General features: G+C 36.7%; 1 non-coding gene across 1 annotated transcript; it reads right to left on the bottom strand.

Annotated features, from left to right (window-relative positions):
• Positions 1-526: 526 nt before the first annotated feature.
• Positions 527-740, bottom strand: LOC126023361 (small nucleolar RNA U3). The gene has a single exon (XR_007500505.1). It is a non-coding gene; the product is annotated as a small nucleolar RNA U3 (small nucleolar RNA).
• Between the last annotated feature and the right edge of the window lie 17,956 nt (positions 741-18,696).

Genomic DNA, 18,696 nt, shown 5'->3' with positions numbered 1-18,696 from the left:
TGGCATTGCCACATATCTGAGGCCTGTCATGGCTGAATTTATTTTTATAGCAAAGTAAGATTACAAAAGTGGAGCAAGCTGTTCATTCATAACCAAACATAGTTCTAAACTTATATTTTAACACTTTCATACTCCTTGGGACTTTCTTTTTTTTTTTTTGTTACTCCAGAAAGTGCCAGGGCCCACTCCTGGCTCTTTGCTCAAGGATCACACATTGTGGGTTTGAGAAACAGATAACATTTTGGGTATATGATTAAGGTGTGCAAGTCAAATTTTCTACTAACTGTACTTTGTCTCCATCCAAATTTGGGACTCTTTAGCTGTGCACATATCTGCATCCAAAGTTGGCAAAGTTGTCAGATCTTATATTTATAATAGTATTTTTAACCTTTCCCAATTTACTTCAGACTTTCCTATGATGCTTACATTTTAAAATATATAAAATATAGATAATAGCAAAATAATTATTTTTATTATTAATCTATATTATACATTTTATTTTATGTACTTATTTATTTATTTTTGTACCACTCAGACTGCATCCTCTCCCTCTATCCCTTTCAAAGGAAGGGAAAAAGCAGTCATAAATGGCAGAGGCAGTCGCAGAAGCAACACCTAGAGCTGGATTCTCACTCAGGAGACGACATTCTGAATCCTCCTCATAGCTTCGGGTGCTCTACACGATCAGAGAAACTTCTCTAGTCATATTCTATTGAAATGATCCCTGAAAGTATAGTTTTTATTTTACATTTTATTCTATTTTTTTACATACATGATTGGATTTGGGTTTCAGTCATGTAAAGAACAACACCCATCACCAGTGCAACATTCCCATCACCAATATCCCAAATCTCCCTCCTCCTCACCAACACCCGCGTGTACTCTAGAGAGGCTTTCTATTTCCCTCATACATTATCATTATTAGGATAGTTCAAAACGTAGTTATTTCTCTAACTAAACTCATCCCTGTTTGCAGTGAGATTCATGAGGTGAGCTGTAACTTCCAGCTTTTTTTTTCTTTTGTGCCTGAAAATTATTATTGCAAGAATGTCTTTCATTTTTCTTAAAACCCATAGATGAGTGAGACCATTCTGTGTCTTTCTCTCTCTTTCTCTCTCTGAATTATTTCACTCAGCATAATAGATTCCATGTACATACAAGTATAGGAAAATTTCATGACTTCATCTCTCCTGACAGCTGCATAATATTCCATTGTGTATATGTACCAAAGTTTCTTTAGCTATTCATCTGTCGAAGGGTATCTTGGCTGTTTCCAGAGTCTTGCTATGGTAAATAGTGCTGCAATGAATATAGGTGTAAGGAAGGGATTTTTGTATTGTATTTTTGTGTTCCTAGGGTATATTCCTAGGAGTGGTATAGCTGGATCGCATGGGAGCTTGATTTCCAGTTTTGGGAGGAATCTCCATATTGCTTTCCAAAAGGTTGAACTAGACGGCATTCCCACCAGCAGTGGATAAGAGTTCCTTTCTCTCCACATCCCCGCCAACAATGCTTGTTCTCATTCTTTGTGATGTGTGCCAATCTCTGGGGTGTGAGGTGGTACCTCATAGTTGTTTTGATTTGCATCTCCCTGAATGATTAGTGATGCCTCTTCTTTAATGGTCACCGAATAAGGGGCCAGCAAAATATTTAACACAATTGTTGACAAATCTGAAAAATAATATCAATAACAACACAATAATTGTAGGGAACCTCAACACAGCTTTTTCAACACTGGATAGGTCAACCAGACTGAAACCCAAGAATATACTAGACCTGAAGAGAGAAATGGAAGAAAGAGGCCTAGTGGATATATATATATATAGGACACTCCATCCCCACAAACCTGGATACACATTCTTCATCAATGTACATGGCACATTCTCCAGGATTGACTACATGCTGGCACATAAAACATACCTCCATAATATCAAGAAGATAGAAATTTTGCAGACTACCTTCGCTGACCACAAGGCTCTGAAATTATTTGTGAATTCCAAAGAGACAAAGAAGAAATACTTTAACACCTGGAAGTTAAACAGCCTCATACTGAATAACCAGTGGTTCCAAGATGAAATCAAGGAGGAAATCAAAAGGTTCCTGGAAACAAATTACAAAAAAGACACAAACTATCAGAACTTATGGGACACAGCAAAAGCAGTACTGAGAGGAAAATTAATAGCTTTGAAAGCACACATCATGAAGGAAGAAGGAGCTTACATGAGTAACTTAATGACACAGCTAATAGAACTAGAAAGTGCTCAACAAAAGGACCCAAAAATAGGGAGACAGAAGGAAATAACAAAGGTGAGAGGAAAAATCAAAGAAGTGGAAACCAAAAAAACAATCTGAAAGATCAACGAAAGCAAAAGTTGGTTTTTTGAAAAAATAAACAAGATAGATAGACCACTGGCAAAACTAACAAAGAAAGAGAGAAAGAGAAACTTGATAACTCGTATTAGGAATGAAAAAGGAGAGATCACTACTATGGCAGAGATTCAAAGGTTAATCAGAAACTACTTTGAGAAACTCTACGCCACTAAAAATGAGATCCTGGAAGAAATGGATAAATTCTTGAACTCTTATAATCTTCCACGGTTGAAGGAAGTGGATGTAACATATCTAAACACCCCCATTACAATTGATGAAATTAAAACGGTAATCAAACCTAAACCAGAGAGAGATGCTACGATAAAAGAAAATTACAGACCAATATCGCTGATGAATACAGATGCAAAGATCCTCAACAAAATCCTGGCAAATAGGATTCAATGCTCATTAAGAAGAATATCCACTACAATCAAGTAGGTTTCATCCCAGGAATACAAGGATGGTTTAACATCCATAAATCTATCAACATAATACACAACATCAATAACAAGAAAAATAAAAACCACATGATCATATCAATAGATGCACAGAAAGCATTTGATGTGGTCCAACACCCATTCTTGATCTAAACTCTCAGCAAGATGGGAATGGAAGGAACCTTTCTCAATATAGTTAAGGCCATCTACCACAAGCCAGTGGCAAATATTCTCCTCGATGGAGAAAAACAAAAAGCCTTCCCTTTAAATTCTGGCACAAGACAAGGCTGTCTGCTCTCACCGCTCCTATTCAACATAGCACTGGAAGTACTTGCTATAGCGATTAGGCAAGTAAAAGATATCAAGGGAATCCAGATAGGAAAGGAAGAAGTCGGGGCCCAGAGAGTTATCACAGCTGCGTTTGCCTTGCAAGCAGCAGATCCAGGACCAAAGGTGGTTGGTTCAAATCCCGGTGTCCCATATGGTCCCGCATGCCTGCCAGGAGCAATTTCTGAGCAGACAGCCAGGAGTAACCCCTAAGCACCGCCGGGTGTGGCCCAAAATCCAAAAAAAAAAAAAAAAAAAAAAAGGAAAGGAAGAAGTCAAGCTCTCACTGTTTGCAGATGACATGATACTCTACTTAGAAAACACTAAGGACTCTACTAAAAGCTTCTAGAAACAATAGACACATATACCAAGGTGGCAGGCTTCAAAATTAACACACAAATATCAATGGCCTTTTTATACACCAATATTAATAAGGAAGAAATGGACATTAAGAAAACAACTCCATTCACAATAGTGCCACACAAACTAAAATATCTTGGAATCAAGTTGACTAAAAATTTGAAGGACCTATACAAAGAAAACTATAAAACTCTGCTCCAAGAAATAAGAGAGGATACGTGGAAATGGAAACACATACCCTGCTCATGGATTGGCAGGATTAAGACCATCAAAATGGCAATACTCCTCAAGGCATTATACAGATTTAATGCCATCCCTCTAAAGATACCCATGGCATTCTTCAAAAAAGTGGATCAGGAACTTTTGAAATTTGTTTGGAACAATAAACACCCTAGAATAGCTAAAGCAATCATTAGGGAAAAGAATATGGAAGAAATTACTTTCCCCAACTTTAAACTTTACTACAAAGCAATAGTTATCATCTATATTCCAAATATCATTCGTGGATGCTAATAATAAACACATTTTTAATTACTTTATTTAAATACCATGGTTAAAAGATGTTCATAAAACAATTGGATTTTTTATTGAGACCAATGTAATGTTTTTTTTTTAGTTACAAAGATGTTCATGACTGAGTTTCAGTCATACAATGTACATTTACCAGTGTACATTTCCCAACATCAGTGCCCTCAATCTCCTTCCCACTACCCTTTCCTATCTCTGGAGCAGTTATTTTTCTTCTTTCTCTGTGTCTCTCTCTGTCTCTGTCTCTCTCTCTCCACTCTCCCTCTTTTTAATTTTTTAGACACTTTTAGATACGGTAGTTTATAATAATGCTAAAAAAGGGGTATCGAGTGATCATTTTCAAGTATTATCTGCATAGTGGGGTCTTCTCTGCCCTAACTTTATTCCCTTGTTATTTATTTCTGGGATTCCGGACCCTCATCTCTACTTCATCTCTAATGTTTCCAGATAATATTATCATACTATATTTTGTGCATCCCACAAATCAATGTGATTATTCTATGTCTATCCCTCTGCCTCTGACTCATTTGGCTGAGTATAATACTCTCCATATGCATCCATGTAAAAGATAATGTCATGGCTTGATTTTTCCCTAGCAATTGTATAGAATATCATTATGTATACATTCCACAGTTTCTTTTTTTTATTTAAACACCTTGATTACATACATGATTGTGTTTTGGGTTTCAGTCATGTAAATAACACCACCCATCACCAGTGCAACATTGCCATCACCAATGTCCCAAGTCTCCCTCCTCCCCACCCGACCCCCGCCTGTACTCTAAACTCTGATTTCCCTCATACATTCTCATTATTAGGACAGTTCAAAATGTAGTTATTTCTGTAACTAAATTCATCACTCTTTGTGGTGAGCTTCCTGGGGTGAGCTGGAACTTCCAGCTCTTTTCTCTTTTATGTCTGAAAATTGTTATTGCAAGAATGTCTTTCATTTTTCTTAAAACCCATAGATGAGTGAGACCATTCTGCCTTTTTCTCTCTCTCTCTCTGACTAATTTCACTCAGCATAATAGATTCCGTGTACATTCATGTATAGGAAAATTTCATGACTTCATGTCTCCTGACAGCTGCATAATATTCCATTGTGTATATGTACCACAGTTTCTTTAGACATTCGTCTGTTGATAGGGCATCTTGGTTGTTTCCAGAGTTATGCTATGGTAAATAGTGCTGCAATGAATATAGGTGTAAGGAAGGGGTTTTTGTATCGTATTTTTGTGTTCCTAGGGTGTATTCCTAGGAGTGGTAGAGCTGGATCTTTTTGGAGCTTTATTTCCAGTTTTTGGAAGAATCTCCATATTGCTTTCCATAAAGGTTGAACTAGACGGCATTCCCACCAGCAGTGGATAAGAGTTCCTTTCTCTCCACATCCACGACAACACTGTTTATTCTTATTCTTTGTGATGTGTGCCATTTTCTGGGGTGTGAGGTGGTATCTCATCGTTGTTTTGATTTGCATCTCTCTGATGATTAGTGATGTGGAGCACTTTTTCATGTGTCTTTTGGCCATTTGTATTTCTTGTTTGTCAAAGTGTCTGTTCATTTCTTCTCCCCATCTTTTGATGGGATTAGATGTTTTTTTCTTGTAAAGTTCTGTCAGTGCCTTGTATGTTTTGGAGATTAGCCCCTTATCTGATGGGTATAGGGTGATTAGTTTCTCCCACTCAGTGGGTGGCTCTTGTATCCTGGGCATTATTTCCTTTGAGGTGCAGAAGCTTCTCAGCTTAATATATTCCCATCTGTTAATCTCTGCTTTCACTTAATTGGACAGTGCAGATTCCTCCTTGAATATGCCTGTAATGTCCTGAAGTGTTTTGCCTACGTGTGGTTCTATATACCTTATCGTTTTGGGTCTGATATTGAGGTCTTTAATCCATTTGGATTTTACCTTCATACATGATGTTAGCTGCAGGTCTCAGTTCAACTTTTTGCAAGTGGCTATCCAGTTGTGCCAACACCACTTGTTGAAGAGGCTTTCCCTGCTCCATTTAGGATTTCCTGCTCCTTTATCAAAAATTAGGTGATTGTATGTCTGGGGAACATTTTCTGAGTATTCAAGCCTATTCCGCTGATCTGAGGGCCTGTCCTTATTCCAATACCATGCTGTTTTGATAACTATTGCTTTGTAGTACAGTTTAAAGTTGGAGAAAGTAATTCCTCCCATATTCTTTTTTCCAATGATTGTTTTAGCTATTCTAGGGTGTTTATTGTTCCAAACGAATTTCAAAAGTGCCTGATCCACTTCTTTGAAGAATGTCATGTGTATCTTTAGAGGGATAGCATTAAATCTGTATAATGCCTTGGGGAGTATTGCCATTTTGATGATGTTAATCCTGCCAATCCATGAGCAGGGTGTGCGTTTCTATTTCCGTGTGTCCTCTCTTATTTCTTGGAGCAGAATTTTATAGTTTTCTTTGTATAGGTCCTTCACATATTTAGTCAAGTTGATTCCAAGTTATCTGAGTTTGTGTGGCACTATTGTGAATGGGGTTGTTGTCTTAATGTCCATTTCTTCCTTATTACAATTGATGCATAGAAAGGCCATTGATTTTGTGTGTTAATTTTGTAGCATGCCACCTTGCTATATGAGTCTATTGTTACTAGAAGCTTTTTGGTAGACTCGTTAGGGTTTTCTAAGTAGAGTATCATTTCATCTGCAAACAGAGAAGGCTTGATTTCCTCCTTTCCTATCTGGATTCCCTTGATATCTTTTTCATGACTAATCGCTATAGCAAGTACTTCCAGTGCTATGTTGAATATGAGTGGTGAGAGACGACAGCCTAGTCTTGTGCCAGATTTTAGAGGGAAGGATTTTAGTTTTTCTCCATTGAGGATAATATTTGCCACTGGCTTCTGATAGATGGCCTTAACTATATTGAGAAAGGTTACTTCTGGCATTTGGGCCTGCCACTCCCCTCAGAGACTCCTGAGTGCTGGCTGGGGAGGCGTGAGTGAGTTTCTTTCCTTTTGCTTGGCGTTTGGGCCTGCCACTCCCCCCAGAGACTCCTGAGTGCCGGCTGGGGAGGCTTGAGTGAGTTTCCCTCCTTTTGCTTGGCATTTGGGCCTGCCACTCCCCGCAGAGACTCCTGAGTGCTGGCTGGGGAGGCGTGAGTGAGTTTCTTTCCTTTTGCTTGGCGTTTGGGCCTGCCCCTCCCCCAGAGACTCCTGAGTGCCGGCTGGGGAGGTGTGAGTGAGCTTCTCTCCTTTTGCTTGGCATTTGGGCCTGCCACTCCTCCCAGAGACTCCTGAGTGCCGGCTGGGGAGGCGTGAGTGAGCTTCTCTCCTTTTGCTTGGCGTTTGGGCCTGCCACTCCTCCCAGAGACTCCTGAGTGCCGGCTGGGGAGGCGTGAGTGAGCTTCTCTCCTTTTGCTTGGCGTTTGGGCCTGCCACTCCTCCCAGAGACTCCTGAGTGCCGGCTGGGGAGGTGTGAGTGAGCTTCTCTCCTTTTGCTTGGCGTTTGGGCCTGCCACTCCTCCCAGAGACTCCTGAGTGCCGGCTGGGGAGGCGTGAGTGAGCTTCTCTCCTTTTGCTTGGCGTTTGGGCCTGCCACTCCTCGCAGAGACTCCTGAGTGCCGGCTGGGGAGGCGTGAGCTCCTCTAGAAAATCCTTTAGGAAGGAGACCAAAGCAGGCCGAAATGAGAAAGGTTACTTCCATTCCCATCTTGCTCAGAGTTTTGATCAAGAATGGGTGTTGGACCTCATCAAATGCTTTCTCTGCATCTATTGATATGATCATGTGGTTTTTATTTTTCTTGTTATTGATGTTGTGTATTATGTTGATAGATTTACGGATGTTAAACCAGCCCTGCATTCCTAGGATGAAACCTACTTGATTGAAGTGGATGATTTTTTTGTTTTGTTTTGTTTCTGGGCCACACCCGGTGGTTACTCCTAGCTGTCTGCTAAGAAATAACTTCTGGCAGGCACGGGGGACCATTTGGGACACCGGGATTCCAACCAACCACCTTTGGTCCTGGATCGGCTGCTTGCAAGGCAAGCACAGCTGTGCTATCTCTCCGGGCCCTTTCTTTTTTATTTTAATTAAACACCTTGATTACATACATGATTGTGTTTGGGTTTCAGTCATGTAAATAACACCACCCATCACCAGTGCAACATTGCCATCACCAATATCCCAAGTCTCCCTCCTCCCCACCCGACCCCCGCCTGTACTCTAAACAGGCTCTCCATTTTCCTCATACATTCTCATTATTAGGACAGTTCAAAATGTAGTTTTTTCTGTATCTAAACTCATCACTCTTTGTGGTGAGCTTCCTGAGGTGAGCTGGAACTTCCAGCTCTTTTCTCTTTTGTGTCTGAAAATTGTTATTGCAAGAATGTCTTTCATTTTTCTTAAAACCCATAGATGAGTGAGACCATTCTGCGTTTTGCTCTCTCTCTCTGACTTATTTCACTCAGCATAATAGATTCCGTGTACATCCATGTATAGGAAAATTTCATGACTTCATGTCTCCTGACAGCTGCATAATATTCCATTGTGTATATGTACCACAGTTTCTTTAGACATTCGTCTGTTGATAGGGCATCTTGGTTGTTTCTAGAGTCTTGCTATGGTAAATTGTGCTGCAATGAATATAGGTGTAAGGAAGCGGTTTTTGTATCGTATTTTTGTGTTCCTAGGGTATATTCCTAGGAGTGGTAGAGCTGGATCTTTTTGGAGCTTTATTTCCAGTTTTTGGAAGAATCTCCATATTGCTTTCCATAAAGGTTGAACTAGACGGCATTCCCACCAGCAGTGGATAAGAGTTCCTTTCTCTCCACATCCACGCCAACACTGTTTATTCTTATTCTTTGTGATGTTTGCCATTCTCTGTGGTGTGCGGTGGTATCTCATTGTTGTTTTGATTTGCATCTCTCTGATGATTAGTGATGTGGAGCACTTTTTCATGTGTCTTTTGGCCATTTGTATTTCTTGTTTGTCAAAGTGTCTGTTCAATTTTTCTCCCCATCTTTTGATGGGATTAGATGTTTTTTTCTTGTAAAGTTCTGTCATGCCTTGTATATTTTGGAAATTAGCCCCTTATCTGATGGGTATTGTGTGAATAGTTTCTCCAACACAGTGGGGGGCTCTTGTATCCTGGGCACTATTTCCTTTGAGGTGCAGAAGCTTCTCAGCTTAATATATTCCCATCTGTTAATCTCTGCTTTCACTTACTTGGACAGTGCAGATTCCTCCTTGATTATGCCTGTAATGTCCTGAAGTGTTTTGCCTACGTGTGGTTCTATATACCTTATCGTTATGGGTCTGATATTGAGGTCTTTAATCCATTTGGATTTTACCTTCATACATGATGTTAGCTGCAGGCCTCAGTTCAACTTTTTGCAAGTGGCTATCCAGTTGTGCCAACACCACTTGTTGAAGAGGCTTTCCCTGCTCCATTTAGGATTTCCTGCTCCTTTATCAAAAGTTAGGTGATTGTATGTCTGGGGAACATTTTCTGAGTATTCAAGCCTATTCCGCTGATCTGAGGGCCTGTCCTTATTCCAATACCATGCTGTTTTGAGAACTATTGCTTTGTAGTACAGGTTAAAATTGGGGAAAGTAATTCCTCCCATAATCATTTACCCAATGATTGCTTTAGCTATTCTAGGGTGTTTATTGTTCCAAATGAATTTCAAAAGTGCCTGATCCACTTCTTTGAAGAATGTCATGTGTATCTTTAGAGGGATAGCATTATATCTGTATAATGCCTTGGGGAGTATTGCCATTTTGATGATGTTAATCCTGCCAATCCATGAGCAGGGTATGAGTTTCCATTTCCGTGTGTCCTCTTATTTCTTGGAGCAGAGTTTTATATTTTTCTTTGTATAGGTCCTTCACATATTTAGTCAAGTTGATTCCAAGATATTTGAGTTTGTATGGCACTATTGTGAATGGGGTTGTTGTCTTAATGTCCATTTCATCCTTATTACTATTGGTGTATTGAAAAGCCATTGATTTTTTGTTTTAATTTTGTAGCCTGCCACCTTGCTATATGAGTCTATTGTTTCTAGAAACTTTTTGGTAGAGTCTTTAAGGTTTTCTAAATAGAGTATCATGTCATCTGCAAACAGGGAGAACTTGACTTCTTCCTTTCCTGTCTGGATTCCCTTGATATCTTTTACTTGCCTAATTGCTATAGCAAGTACTTCCAGTGCTATGTTGAATAGGAGTGGTGAGAGAGGATAGCCTTGTCTTGTGCCAGAATTTAGTGGGAAGGCTTTTTGTTTTTCTCCATCGAGGAGAATATTTGCCACTGGCTTGTGGTAGATGGCCTTAACTATATTGAGAAAGGTTCCTTCCATTCCCATCTTGCTGAGAGTTTTGATCAAGAATGGGTGTTGGACCACATCAAATGCTTTCTGTGCATCTATTGATATGATCATGTGGTTTTTATTTTTCTTGTTATTGATGTTGTGTATTATGTTGATAGATTTACGGATGTTAAACCATCCTTGCATTCCTGGGATGAAACCTACTTGATCATAGTGGATGATCTTTTTAATGAGGCATTGAATCCTATTTGCCAGGATTTTTTTGAGGATCTTTGTATCTGCATTCATCAGTGATATTGGTCTGTAATTTTCTTTTTTGTAGCATCTCTGTCTGGTTTAGGTATCAAGGTGATTTTGGCTTCATAAAGCTATTTGGAAGTGTTTCCGTTTGTTCAATTTCATGAAAGAGTCTTGGCAGGATTGGTAGTAGTTCCTCTTGGAAAGTTTGAAAGAATTCATTAGTGAATCCATCTGGCCCTGGACTTTTGTTTTTTGGCAGACATTTGAATACCGTTTTTATTTCATCAATGGTGATGAGGGTGTTTAGATATGCTACATCCTCTTCCTTCAACTGTGGAAGATTATAAGAGTCCAAGAATTTATCCATTTCTTCCAGGTTCTCATTTTTAGTGGCGTAGAGTTTCTCAAAGTAGTTTCTGATTACCCTTTGAATCTCTGTCATATCATTACTGATCTCTCCTTTTTCATTCCTAATACAAGTTATCAAGTTTCTCTCTCTCTCTTTCTTTGTTCGGTTTTCCAGTGGTCTATCTATCTTGTTTATTTTTTCAAAGAACCAACTTCTGCTTTCGTTGATCTTTCAGATTGTTTTTTGGGTTTCCCCTTCATTGATTTCTGCTCTCAGCTTTGTTATTTCCTTCTGTCTTCCTATTTTTGGGTCCTTTTGTTGAGCACTTTCTAGTTCTATTAGCTGTGTCATTAAGCTACTCAGGTAAGCTCCTTCTTCCATCCTGATGTGTGGTTGCAAAACTATAAATTTTCCTGTCAGTACTGCTTTTGCTGTGTCCCACAAGTTCTGATAGTTTGTGTCTTTTTTGTAATTTGTTTCCAGGAAACTTTTGATTTCCTCCTTGATTTCATCTCGGACCCACTTGTTATTGAGAATGAGGCTGTTTAACTTCCAGGTGTTAATGTTTTCTTCTTTGTCCCTTTGGAATTCACAAATAATTTCAGAGCCTTTTGGTCAGCGAAGGTAGTCTACAAATTTCTATCCTCTTGATATTATGGAGGTATGTTTTATGTGCCAGCATGTAGTCAATCCTGGAGAATGTGCCATGTACATTGATGAAGAATGTGTATCCAGGTTTGTGGGGATGGAGTGTCCTATATATATCCACTAGGCCTCTTCCATTTCTCTCCTCAGGTCTAGTATATTCTTGTTGGGATTCAGTCTGGTTGACCAATCCAGTGTTGACAATGCCATGTTGAGGTCCCCCACAATTATTGTGTTGTTATTGATATTGTTTTTCAGATTTGTCAACAGTTGTATTAAATATTTTGCTGGCCTCTGATTCGGTGCATATATGTTTAGGAGAGTTATTTCTTCCTGCTCTACATACCCCTTGATTAATATAAAATGTCAATCTTTGTCCCTTACAACCTTTCTGAGTATAAAGTTTCCATTATCTGACATGAGTATGGCCACTCCAGCTTTTTAATGGGTGTTGTTTGCCTGGATAATTTTTCTCCATCCTTTTATTTTGAGTCTATGTTTGTTCTGATTATTCAGGTGCATTTCTTGTAGGCAGAAGAAGGTTTTTGGATTGAGTTTTTTGATTCATTTAGCCACTCTGTGTCTCTTGACTGGTGCATGTAGTCCATTGACGTTGAGAGAAAGAATTTTCCTGGGATTTAATGCCATCTTTATATCAAAATTTGGTGTGTCTTTTGGTTAGTCTTGTCTTAAATTAGGTCTTTCAGTTTTTCTCTTAAGACTGGTTTTGAGTCTGTAAAGTTTCTGAGCTGTTTTTTGTCTGTGAAACCATGTATTCTTCCTTCAAACCAGAAAGTGAGTTTTGCTGGGTACAGTATTCTAGGTGAAGCATTCATTTCATTCAGTCTTGTCACAATATCCCACAACTGCTTTCTGGATTTGAGTATTTCTGGTTACAAATCTGCTGTAAATCTCAAGGATGCTTGCTTGAACATAATTTCCCCTTTTGATCTTGCTATTTTCAGAATTCTGTCTCTATCTGTGGGATTTGTCATTGTGACTAGGATGTGTCTTGGGGTGGTTTTCCTGAGGTCTCTTTTGGTTGGTACTCTTTGAGCATGCAGGATTTGATCACATATATTCTTTAGCTCTGGAAGTTTCTCTTTAATGATGTTCTTGACCATTGATTCTTCCTGGAAATTTTCTTCCTGGTTCTCTGGGACTCCAATGATTCTTAAGTTGTTTCTGTTGATCTTATATACTTCTATTTTCATCTGTTCCCATTCTTAGACTATTTTTCCAATGTCTGTTCATTTGCTTTTTTTTTTCTCAATATCTCCTGCTGTATGGAATTGTTATGTATCTCATCTTGCACAGCACCAGGTCTATTCTCAGCTTCTGATACCTTGTCCCAGAGCTTATCCATTTTGTCATTAACTTCGTTTACTGACTTTTTCAGACCTTTTAGTTGATATGTTATTTCAGTTTGGAGTTTTGTGATTTCTGTCTTCACATTTTCTTGGTTCTTATTACTAATAAATACATTAAATTTGATTTATCATCAAAATAAAAATCCAGATCTTCATTGTGTTTTTACTATTTATACCTTATGTAATAAAATAACATGGAAAAATCTTTTAAAATTTTTCTATTTTCATTGTATTTATTTGTGGGGCCACACCTGATATGCACTCATAAATCGCTGCTGGCTTAAAGGACCATGTGGGATGCAAGGGGACCTACCATCGTCTGTCATAGGCCAGCGTGTGCAAGGCAGACTCCTTACCACTCGCACCACCATTTTTTAAAAAGTAAATTAGGCCAACTATTGAAAAATTCAAAATTAACTATGACAACTATACATTTCTTTCATTTTGAATTATTATCATTTCTTCAGAAATTTTATTCCTTAAAATGTGCTCAGGGAATGCTAGGAGACCACTCATATGGTGCAATCATATGGTGATATGGTTCTAAATATTGAACAGACTTTTGCTGTGTATAAGAAATTTACATTACTCAACTATATTACATCTATAGTGTATTATTAACTTTTGATTAATAATGATAAACTACTATATGAGATAAATAATAATGCATATGAAAATTAAATATGCTCAACTCTGTGACTCACTATAAGTTTTTCAATGAGTAAGTAAAAGAAGGCAGAGTGGGGACTGGAGAGATAGCACAGCTCTGTTTGCCTTGCAAGCAGCCAATCCAGGACCTAAGATTGTTGGTTCAAATCCCAGTGTCTCATATGCTCCCCCGTGCCTGCCAGGAGATATTTCTGAGCAGACAGCCAGGAGCACCGCTGGGTGTGGCCGAAAAACCTAAAAAATAAAAAGGCAGAGTGCGGGTAGGACTAGTAAAAGAAACATGTTTTTGTGATCATTGTCAAATTAGGTTTAGATTTTTCTGCATTAGTATAAGGTTCTGGTAATATAGCATTTATTTAAAAAAGAAAAGAAAAACATCTGTGTAGCTCAAAAATCTATTATATACTTCTAAATAGAGAATAACATTGATAGTTTAGTCAGTAGAGTATAATGTAGATTTACATATATTGATCACAAACATTTTCACTTGATTCTGCAAATCACTATATCTTGTAGATAATGTGCAAGGTAAGTTAAGGTACAATGGAAATATTGCATGAAATTCTAGGAGTATTTCTAAGTTACACTGATGGCTAAACATACATTTTGAATATAAATATGCAGAAAAGATATTAAAATTAAAATTTAGTCTTGTAGATATAAAGTGATTTAAAGGAACAACATAGCCTCCACAAAGTTATGAGCCACTAAACCAAAAGACATACATAACTGGATGATGATCACTAGATTACTCTTGGGATTTCTGGCCATAGCATAGAAAAATCACTAAACATATATTTATTTCTACTTAGAGAATTCATTCAAACACAATTACATATGAAAAGGTAGTTTTAGAGAATGTTAATAAAAACGTCAATAAAGAAAAACATTTGATAGAGATGTTACTAATAGGTTTATTTATAATCATTTTAGCTAAAATGTTGCCATATACCTATGTCATATACATTGTGATGTATACATAATGTCATAAGTAATGTTCATATACATATGCATTGTAAGTATTTGCTTGTTACCTTTTACTTATGTAATGTATATTTAAGTACATGGAGAATTAGATTGCAGATATAAGAGACATAAGTAGTAATTCACAAAGCTGAGTGGGCATTCATTTAAGATATTATAATGAATTCTTAAAAGAATTTTCCTATAAATCCTTTTTTCCATAAAATTTAGATAAGGAGTCTATGTATTAAAAGTAAGCAGATCATATATAGAAAAGATGTATAAACAGAAGCTTGCTATTGCAGACTTAATTTAATAGGTTCTTCTGAATTTTATATGAATAGATTTGTCTTGAGGAATTTTATACTTTTCTGGGAGGTACACTGTAAAATATTTAGGGATGGTTGCTATCTTTGTCTCAAATTTTAATTCTAGCTTTCATTGTAGAACTATATTTAAAGCTAGGAATTAGACTTTGGTCAGCTACATGCAAGGAGAGGGCTTAACTCTATACTACCTATGTCGTCCCAAGTGTAATAACATTTTTAACAAGTCATTCATAGCTGATTTTACTTGTTTGTTCCTCAACGTATAAATAAATGGGTTTAACATGGGGGAGACGGAAGTACTTAATATTGTCACTGCCTTATTACTGGTCATTTCATCTTTTGCGGAAGGTTTAATATAAATGAAGATACAGCTGCCATAAGTTATGGAAACCACAATAATGTGTGAGGAACAGGTAGAAAAAGCCTTTTTCTTTTGTTGAGCAGATGGGAATCCAAGAATTGTATGAATTATACTTCCATAGGACCAAAACACAAATGCGAGAGTCGTTAGTAGGATAAATGCAGAACAGAAAAGAAGCAACTTCTCTATGAACACTGTATCAAAACATGCTATCTTCAGGAGTGGGTTGGAATCACAGATAAAGTGGTCAATTTCAGAGTCACAGAATTCCAATGTCAGGCCAAAGCCAAGTGGTGGAATCATGAGAAACAGTGTAATCATCCAACAGCCAGAGATGAGCCTTCTGCAGACTGTGTGATTCATGATAGTTGTGTAATGAAGTGGTTTGCGAATTGCTACATAACGATCATAGGACATTGTTGCCAGAAGGAAAAATTCTACTATTCCAAATAGATCTGTAAAAAATACTTGACATATACATGCGTTATAGGATATGATTCTGTCACCTGTTGCTATATTATACATGAATCTAGGAATACAGGCTGATGTGAATGAGATTTCTAAGAAGGAAAAATTTTGCAAGAAGTAATACATGGCAGTTTGAAGTTGTGAATTCATGAATATGAGAATGATGATGGTAAGGTTTCCAACAATACTCAACATATAGGTGATAAGTAGAAATATAAAAATAAGAATATTCAGTTTCGGATCATCTGTCAATCCTAGGAGGATGAATGTGGTTACTGGTGTGTGATTTCTCATTCCTGGCTTGTATCTTCTTGATCTCTGCTTGGAATAATGAGATAATGAAAAGAAAGTTGCTTTGATTTGGATTTTACATAGAAAGTTTAATTTTTGTAAATATTTTCAGACTTAATGTCTAATTTTTATCCTGTATATTTTGGAATAATTTAATGATATTCCATGATTTAATAACCTTAGTTTTTAAAAATTATGTAATATTCAATGAGTATAAATACTTACATGGGAATCATATACATACATATGTATAAGTATTCACTTTTAATATTTTTCCAATAATTACTTTGGAGGGCCTGGAGAGATGTTACAACAGTTACATTTCTAGGATTCTATTTGGCCAACTAATTTTTGCTTCCCAATACCACATAAGATTCTTTAGGTTCCACCAGTAGTAATCTCTCAGTTTTATTTATCTACATGAAGAATATTTTGAAGATAAATATAATCCATTGTGATGGTTCTTTAATTTGCTAATGTATAATATACAATTTAAAAAGTTTGTCACCACAATGCATCTATCATATCATCTCATTTGTTTTATGTAGTCACTGGATTGATTAAACCTTGCCACCAATTGATCATTTTTTTTCTCTTTTTAAAACTTAAAGTATTGAATACATTGTGTATGCATCTGTAAAGTATTGGTTATATCGATATCTAAGTATATCTAGTTATGAGTATATTTAATCCTCGTTTTCCTTTATTTTATCTCATTTTCCTGAGAAAAACATATCTGAATCTTCTCTTAGTTAAGTCATTGGTATTTTAGTCAATTATGGACACCGAAAGATGGTATAATTTCAATTTAAATATCATAATTTCCAACAGCCTGAATGATTGCATAATGGGTAGGTATCTGCCTTGAATGTGATCGACCCAGGACAGAATAAGGTTTGATCCCCAGCATCTCTTATGGTCTCTGGAGCCTGCCAGGCTTTATTTCAAAGGGCAGAGCCAGGAGTAATATCTGAGTGCTATTGGGTGTGACCCAAAAAACAAAGAAACAAAAAAGATTTTGGGACCAGAGCAATAGAACAGCGGTAGGGCATTTACACATGGCTATCTGGGACCGATCTGGGTTCAATTCCCAGTATCCTGTATGGTCCCCCAAGATTTTCAGGAGTGATTTTTGAATGCAAAGCCTAGAATACCCCCTAAGTGCCAATGGGTAAACCCCCCAAACAAACAAACAAAACAAAACAAAAAAAATCACAATTTCCATAAGTTTCTAATTTCCTATTAGAACTCCATTTTTAAAGACATAGATTCTAAAAAAGCCAAAGGATTTTCTAGGAGAGTATTTTATCATTGTCATCATCATCATTGTTTTACTGAATGATAACCCTATGGCTAAAATAAATTTACTTACTTCATTTGACCTTTTCCTTGAATTTGACATTGTCCAGTACACTTTAAAAATATTTTGCTTGCTTCATATCCTTATTTATTAGCTCCCTATTTAATTTCTAATTCATTCTTTGTGAATTTTACTATGCTTATTTTTACAATATATTTATTTGTCCATGTTTTCTCTGATTTTTATATTTCTCTATGTGTTCTTGATATTTAATATATTATTTAGTTTTGCATTTTGAATTTTTATTTCTTCATGATAATTTTTCCTGATAAAAACGGATATGTAACTTTTATATTATACTAAAATTGTACATATTCCTTATGAAATACTGCTTCCTTTACATCACTAATGTGTCTAATCTCATACATTGATTTTACCATACTAAAATGTAAAACTGAAATTCACTCTATGTTCCTATTTGTGAGAAAGTAAAATGCTCATTATCTCCTATGTACATATTAAATATGCCAAGTTGAATGTTATTGAAACCTTAAGACTAAGGTATATAACTTCTATGTATACCAAAAGATGCTCTATCTATATTCCTTAGATACCATAATTAATTAATCATCATTAATGCATTAGTACATCATTAACACATCATTAATTAAATAATTTAATTAATTTTACATTCTGTTTAAATTTTTATTAAAACTATGTTATTTACAAAAGTATTCATATTTGGAGTTTAGACATGGAATGCACCAGAACTAGCTCCTCCACATTGTCAATCTCTATCCAGCAATAATCCCAGATTGCATCTGATACTATCTACCTATCACCCCAATTTACTAGTACAAGTGAACTGGATGAAATTGATAAATCCTTGGACTTCTACAACTTTCCAAGGTTTGAACCAAAATGATTTGGAATACCTTAATAGACTTATCACTACCAAGAAAATTCAAATGTAATCAAAAGGCTTCCCAGAAAACAAATGCTGAGGAACAGATGGCTTAACTATTGAATTTTTTCAAGACTTTTATGAAAACCTATCTACTAGTAGCCTTTGTTTTCCAGGCTTCTCCAGGAAACTGAAAAAAAAAAAAAAAAACCAGAAACAGTCCCAAACATCTTCTATGAAGCTAATATCTTGATACCAAAAGCAGACAGATACACCAGAAAGAAAGAAAATTATAAACTGATATAATTGATTAACACATATTCAAAGATCCTCAATAATATACTAGAAAATAGAATGTAACACTCATCAAGAAAATCATTTATCTGGGGCCGGAGCGGTGGTGCAAGCAGAAGGGCATTTACCTTGATTGCACTAACCAAGGATAGACTGCAATTAGATCCCCTGGCGTCCTATATGGTCCCCCTAGCCAG

This window comes from Suncus etruscus, chromosome 11, assembly GCF_024139225.1.
Source record: "Suncus etruscus isolate mSunEtr1 chromosome 11, mSunEtr1.pri.cur, whole genome shotgun sequence".
Lineage (NCBI taxonomy): Eukaryota > Metazoa > Chordata > Mammalia > Eulipotyphla > Soricidae > Suncus > Suncus etruscus.
The sequence above is the reverse complement of the archived record's forward strand: the minus strand, read 5'-3'. Positions and strand labels throughout refer to the sequence as shown.